The sequence below is a fragment of the Phaethon aethereus genome (assembly GCF_964289735.1).
Source record: "Phaethon aethereus genome assembly, chromosome: 3".
Classification (NCBI taxonomy): Eukaryota; Metazoa; Chordata; class Aves; order Phaethontiformes; family Phaethontidae; genus Phaethon; species Phaethon aethereus.
Genome location: NC_138576.1, coordinates 2,633,039 through 2,639,852, shown reverse-complemented (window position 1 = coordinate 2,639,852; position 6,814 = coordinate 2,633,039).

Here is a 6,814-nt window from a genome sequence, read left to right as displayed (position 1 = left end):
GTCCAGCCTGGTTTTGAACACTTCCAGGGATGGGGCATCCACAACTTCTCTGGGCAACCTGTACCAGTGTCTCACCACCCTCATTATAAAAAAATTCTTCCTTATATACATCGTGAATCTCCCCTCTTTTAGTTTAAAACCACGACCCCTTGTCCTGTTGCTACAGGCCCTGCTGAACAGTCTGTCCCCATCTTTCTCCTCAGCCTCTCCAAGCCCTGGCAGCTGCACTAAGGTCTCCGCGGAGCCTTCTCTGCTCCAGGCTGAGCCCCCCCAGCTCTCCCAGCCTGTCCTCCCAGCAGAGCTGTTGCAGCCCTCGGAGCGTTGCTGGGGCCTCCTCTGGCCCCGCTCCAGCAGGTCCATGTCTTTACTGTGCCGAGGGCTCCAGAGCTGGACGCAGCACTGCAGGGGGGTCTCCCCAGAGCGGGGCAGAGGGGCAGAATCCCCTCCCTCGCCCTGCTGGCCACGCGGCTTCAGGGGCAACCCATGGGACTGCTCTCCATCCCTTCACCCCAGCATGTGCTGATACCGGGGGTTGCCCTGACCCAGGGGCAGGACCCTGCACTCGGCCTTGTGGAACCTCATGAGGTTCACATGGTCCCATTCCTCGAGCTTGCCCAGGTCCCTCTGGATGGCATCCCATCCCTCAGACGTGTCGACCGCACCACTCAGCTTGGTGTCCTCTGCAAACTGACTGAGGGTGCACTCAATCCCACTATGTCTTTGGTGAAGAAATTAAACAGTATTGGTCCCAGTACGAACCCTTGAGGGACATCACTGGTTTCCACTTGGGCATTGAGCCATTGACTGTAACTCTTCACTCTTTTGTTAACCCTTTCTCTCCCCATGAACAGCTGGCAGAGCTGTTGGGGGTGGGACAGAACACTGGGAGCCCCCGCATTCCTTCCTGGGAGACACTCAAACAGAAGTGGCCAGACCTGCATCCACTGAACGTAACTGACCATCCACCAAACGTGACTGACCATGGCACTGCCAGCCCTGTGGCACCCACCATGTGGCCCCCGGGCCCACCTGATGCCCCGGCCATTCGTCTTCCCCCAAACCTTCTATGCCAGAGGTAAGGGCTGACCCTGACCCCGTCAGCCCAGGGACACACTTTGGGGAAATTCACTGCCCTTCCTCCACTGCACCTCTCCCTCCCCCTCCTCAGTCCCCTCGTGTGCCCTCCCGCCCCAGCCTGGGACGTGACCGCCAGCGTTGCTCATGCCTCTCTTTCAGGATCAACCAACAGCTGTCGACTGCCCGGGCAGGAGCGGCAGCCCTTCCCTGCACCCTGGGCACCCCCGGCCCCCCCAGGCCCCCAGCACCTCCATCATCCGTGGCTCCCCTGTCTCCTCCGTGCCCCCCGCACCTCCAGCACCCCCAGCATCCCTGTCCCTGCTGCCAGTTCTGGCAGCAAGACCCAGCGAGCAGACTTGCTGCCGCCTGGGCAAGGCCTGCCTGGTGAATATAGTTTAAAGATCATTTCCCAGTATCTTGGGGCCATCTCTCCCATTTCACCTCCCCGGTGTGCAACCCCATCCCACTGGAACAGCGGCTCACCCCGCGGGGATCGTCGCTGCCGCAGGCTCCCCGCTCACCTGGCATGGAGCAGGGTGACGTCCGTGCTTGGGGCCAGCTCGGCAGGTCCCCCAGGAGACGCTCCCCGGACCCCAGCCACGCACATCCCTGCTCACCCGTGCAGGTCTGCAGACGGCTCTGTGCGACGGCTGCTTCAACCCCCACATCTTCTGCTTTGAGTGGATGAGCACCGACCTGCCTCCATCAGCCACCTTCACCATCTGCCATGGCGTTGCTTCTCCACCGGGCGCTGCCCTGTGGGGACCAGGCTGCGGGGTCACCCTCCTCTGGGCAGCCCAGTGGGGCCCCCAGGGACAATTGCAGCTGTTCCTGCCCTACAACCATGATTGGAGAGCGGTGGCCCCAGTCCCCTCAGTGCTGCCACCGTCCTTGCCCTGCTACCACCACCTCAAGTGGCAGTACACACAGCTCAGCCTGCCCAGCACAGCCAAGCCCTTGGGGGCACCCCTGGGCAGTGGCAGCCTCCCAGAAAATGATATCCCCATGGATGATGGCACCTCCCCAGGTGCTGACATCCCCCAGGGCAGTGATGTCCCCATGGATAAGGGCACCCTTCCAGGCAGTGACATCTCCCTGGGCAGCGATGTCCCTATAAATGAGGGCAGCCCCCCAGGTGGTGACATCTCCCTGGGCAGTGATGTCCCCATGGATGAGGGCACCCTCCCAGGTGGTGACATCCCCCGGGGCAGTGATGTCCCCATGGATGATGGCACCCTCCCAGGTGGTGACATCTCCCTGGGCAGTGATGTCCCCATGGATGATGGCACCCTCCCAGGTGGTGACATCCCCCAGGGCAGTGATGTCCCCATGGATGAGGGCACCCTTCCAGGCAGTGACATCTCCCTGGGCAGTGATGTCCCCATGGATGAGGGCACCTTCCCAGCCACTCTGCCACCCTCCATGTCCAAGCCATCGGGGACCCCATGGTGATTCCAGCCGGCAACATTGCACTGCCTAAGGAGGTGCTGCCAGAAGACGCTCTGAGGCACTTGGAATGCTCTCTGTGGGCAGTGAGGCTCAGCCAGGATGATCCTGGCAGTGTCCCATGCCCAGGGACCCTGGTGGCACTAGTGGCACCATCCTCCATCACAAGGTCAGTTCACTCTGGCTGCCCGAGAAGATGCTCTCCACCAACTACAGCATCCCCAAGACCCCCAAAGCCATCCTGGACATGGAGCACTTCAACACCATCAGGATGAAGCCTGAGGATCCATGGCAGGATGTGGAGACAGACCTGCCACCACCCCAGGGCAGCATGTCCCAGCACAACATCAGGCTGGAAAAGCGAGGGAAGAAGCCGCGGTGTGGCTCATTGCCAAAAACTGTCAGCAAGCGCAAGGCTCCCGCAGCCAGTACAGGCAGTGGCAGGAGGGTGGCATTAGGCCTGTTGCAGGGATCAGGTGGTTTTGGGGAGTGGGGGAGGGAGTGTGTTGACCATGTAGTAGCTTTGACGACTTTTGTTCTCAGTTTTTCCATTGAAAGTCATTTATCCAGAACCTCTCTGTGCCTGCATGGGACGGGGAGGGAGTGCGGGAGGCACCAGGAAATGGCACCGAAGAGGTGCAAAAGCATCACTGAGCCCCCAATCAGATCCACCAAGCCCCAAAGGGCACCAAGCCATCCCCAGGGCTGAGTCACCACCAGCAGTGCAGGCAATCATGGAGGGTGACTTCCCTCTCCCCTTCCCTTGGGCGGGGAAGCCAGGACAGATGGGTCTATGCAGGACTCATGGACATGGCTGCACACATAGAAGCAGCACCGACCCCTGCAACCCTGGGCACCAGTCTCCCACCCTGGGGCTTGAGCCAGGTGCTGTACCTGGTCCCAACAACCCCACCATGTCTCCATGCACCCCACTGCAGCCCCAGAGCTGGTTCCTCCAGGCCACTCCAGGGCAGTATTTAACAGGGGCAATAAGCCACAGGGTCTGCTTGCTGTAAGGTGGGGTTAAGCATGTTCACAGAATCATAGAATCATTAAGGTTGGAAAAGACCTTCAAGATCATCAAGTCCAACTATCAACCCAACACCACCATGCCCACTAAACCATACCCTGAAGTGCCACATCCACATGTTTTTTGAACACTTCCAGTGATGGTGACTCCACCACCTCCCTGGGCAGCCTGTTCCAATGCTTGACCACTCTCTCAGTGAAGAAATTTTTCCCAATATCCAATCTAAAACTCCCCTGGCACAACTTGAGGCCATTTCCTCTCATTCTGTCACTAGTTCCTTGGGAAAAGAGACCAACACCCACCTCACCACAACCCCCTTTCAGGCAGTTGTAGAGAGCAATAAGGTCTCCCCTCAGCCTCCTCTTCTCCAGAAGTTGTGGGGCACCATTTCAAAGCCCTCACAGAAGCCCAGGTAGATGACAACCATACCTCGTCCCTTGTCCACTGATGCAGTCACTGCACCATGGAAGGCCACGGGATTAGTCAGGCAGGATTTGCCCTGGGTGAAGCCATGCTGGCTGTCTCTAAAGGGGCTGCTGAGCTGTTGCCTTTCCATTTTCTAGCTTTGCAGTCACCAGTTGTGAAGCATTTATGCCTCTCAGTCACTATTAATTTACAAACTGGTAAAAATGAGCCCTCTAAAGCAGAAACATCCTTCTCAGTAAACTGCCTTGGCATTTTATTTGAATCAGGTTTAGTTCTTCTGCTATGTGTGCAAATCTAGTAAATTCTTCACTGTTGCTTCTGTCACTGTTGTTAATGCTGCTGTTCCCAAAAAATATTCAAGTTCCCCTTTGCCTGAAATCACTTTTGCTTTCACTCACTACCATAACACCACAAATTGATTTGCTGCACACCATATCTCCTACAACATCTCTAAGTAATCACTATACAGTTGGTCTTTTTCAACATGCCAAGCCAATAGCTATTGTTTCATTTTGATAATACCAGGGAATGTGAAATACTATCATTTTTATTTTTAATATGTTGCTGCCTATCCTCACTTTCTGCAACAGTTTCACAGATTTTCAGTATGTTTCTGTCACTATTTCTCTTAATCACCGCATTTTCTACAGAATAGCCCATTTACATCAATAGAATCACTATGACCAGAACTGTCAGGAGAGCTCAACAAGTTCAGAGATGTTCAAGTGTGCATAACTTATATTTGATATATATTTTTTGGTTTGAAAATCTGATTCCACATGAGGAGCCAGATGCTGAACACTTCTGAAAAAGTTCATTTTGTATACAAAATTCTCAAACTCTTTTGAACAGCTTACAATGCAGACCTAATGTGCCTTTTTACCTTGATGTAAAGTAACATGTCTGTTCTTGTTGTCCACGGTTGTCTTCACATGTAATGGAGAGCAGAGAAAAACTCTCCAGTGTAAGACCAGAACTGCAAATCTTACAGCATAAGCACAGAAGCTGCCCTGACATTGCTTCTAGGATGATGCACTTGCTCCAGGATCCTTCCCTCTAGGCGTTTTTGTTTGCTTGTTCGGCTGTTATTTCCATTTATATAATTTTCAGCAATGTTAACTTCCAATGGTGAGACCTCATGAGATTAGCCCCCAGAATTATGTGATTACCCCAGAGTTTTAGTTTGAATGGCAAACAAATGTTTTTTGTCATCTCCTGGTTTTTGCATATGCTCCATTTTTTTCAAGAATATCTCTGCAACTCCAGGAGATAAAAACTTGCATGAAAAATGAAAGTTGGTTTTCTTGTACAAGGCGATACGTGATAGTTCCTTGGACCATCTCAGGATTATCTTTAAAATCGTGAGATTTGCCATAAAATCATGAGCAGTAGTGACCTCACACTGGGTAGGGCAGTGTGTGTATTTTATATCCTGGGTAGGACAGTATGTGTATTTTATATCCTAAGATACAACAGTAAAATATTTCAAAAAGAAAATAAATGTAATGTATTCATAATTGCTAATGTGATTGAGAATGTACATTTAAGAAATGTAATGGCATAAACCTGAAGAAATCTAATTCTGAAAGGAAGCTGTCTAAATTTAGAGTGATGTAGTACTAATTAATCCATTTAGCATTCCATGCTGGTTTCAGCCCCAGGAATGACTAAACAGAGGACTGCCCCTGGCTTAGGAGGGGCAAGGAAAATGAAAGACATTGGATTTTTTTTTTGCTGTCAAGTCAAAACAGATCATCTCTGATCATCTCAGTGACAGAGGTATTTTTTCCAGGTCGATTTGCACTAGCTAGCTTTGGATGGAAATGCTTTCTAGTAAAGTGGGGGCTAAACTTGTTAGTTTTCATGCAAGTAAAAGCCATGTCTACTTCAGTGAGGGTTTTATTTGCACCAAGCCAGCAAGACAAAGCCCTGAAATGATCAGTGGTATACAGATTTATATATCCTATGTAGTGGTGTGTACTTATACATATGTATATATGTACACACATGTATAATCTAGGGACTAACCAAAGTCTGCTGGAGCCAAGCAAAATATCTCCATCAATGCAATGACCTTGGGATGAAGATCTCCAGTTACCTGCTCAAAACCTTCTTGTGGCCCCTACAATGCATACGGGAGAGCATCACATCAAGGCTTCAAGGGTAGGATGAGATTTTCCCTCCAAAGATGGGGCCACTGCTCTAGTCTGCAGGCTCAGAAGGGGGTTGGCTGAATTTTAGCTTCCCAGAGGAGAGAAGCAGTAAATTCACATGATGATGGCATGGGGAGAATAGGATCTGGCAAAGCCTCTGTGGCAAAGCAGCCTAAAGGAGGCTCCAAGTCCATGCTGTCTTCTTCCAGCCAGTCGGCCAAGGATTAGAGGTTTTAGGGGTTCTGCTCTCAGTCCTTATTCCCATGAAAAAAGTAAAAACTAAGCAAGAAGGGTCATTGGGACCATAGGACATAAACTGAGACAGAACCAAAATCCATGAAAAATCCTGGTCTTTGAATCATGATAGCCTCCATATAAACAATACAGGAGGGAGGTTCTTGTTGTTGTTGAAATCAGTGGACATCAATGAATTCTTCTCAACTGAATGGCATCAAGTTCCACCCTTTTGACTTTCTGGAGGGCTGTCAAAAATTCAGCCTGTTGTTTAACTATTTTATTCTTATTCGTTATTTTTAGCCTGGGTTTCCTTCCTTATGAGGAGCCTTGTAATTGTCTTGAACACCTACTTACAGTCTGAACCAAGAAGTTAATGCAATGCTGAAATCCCATACAGCTTTTACTTCTACAAATACAGCTTCATTCCCCATGAAGGATGCAGTGA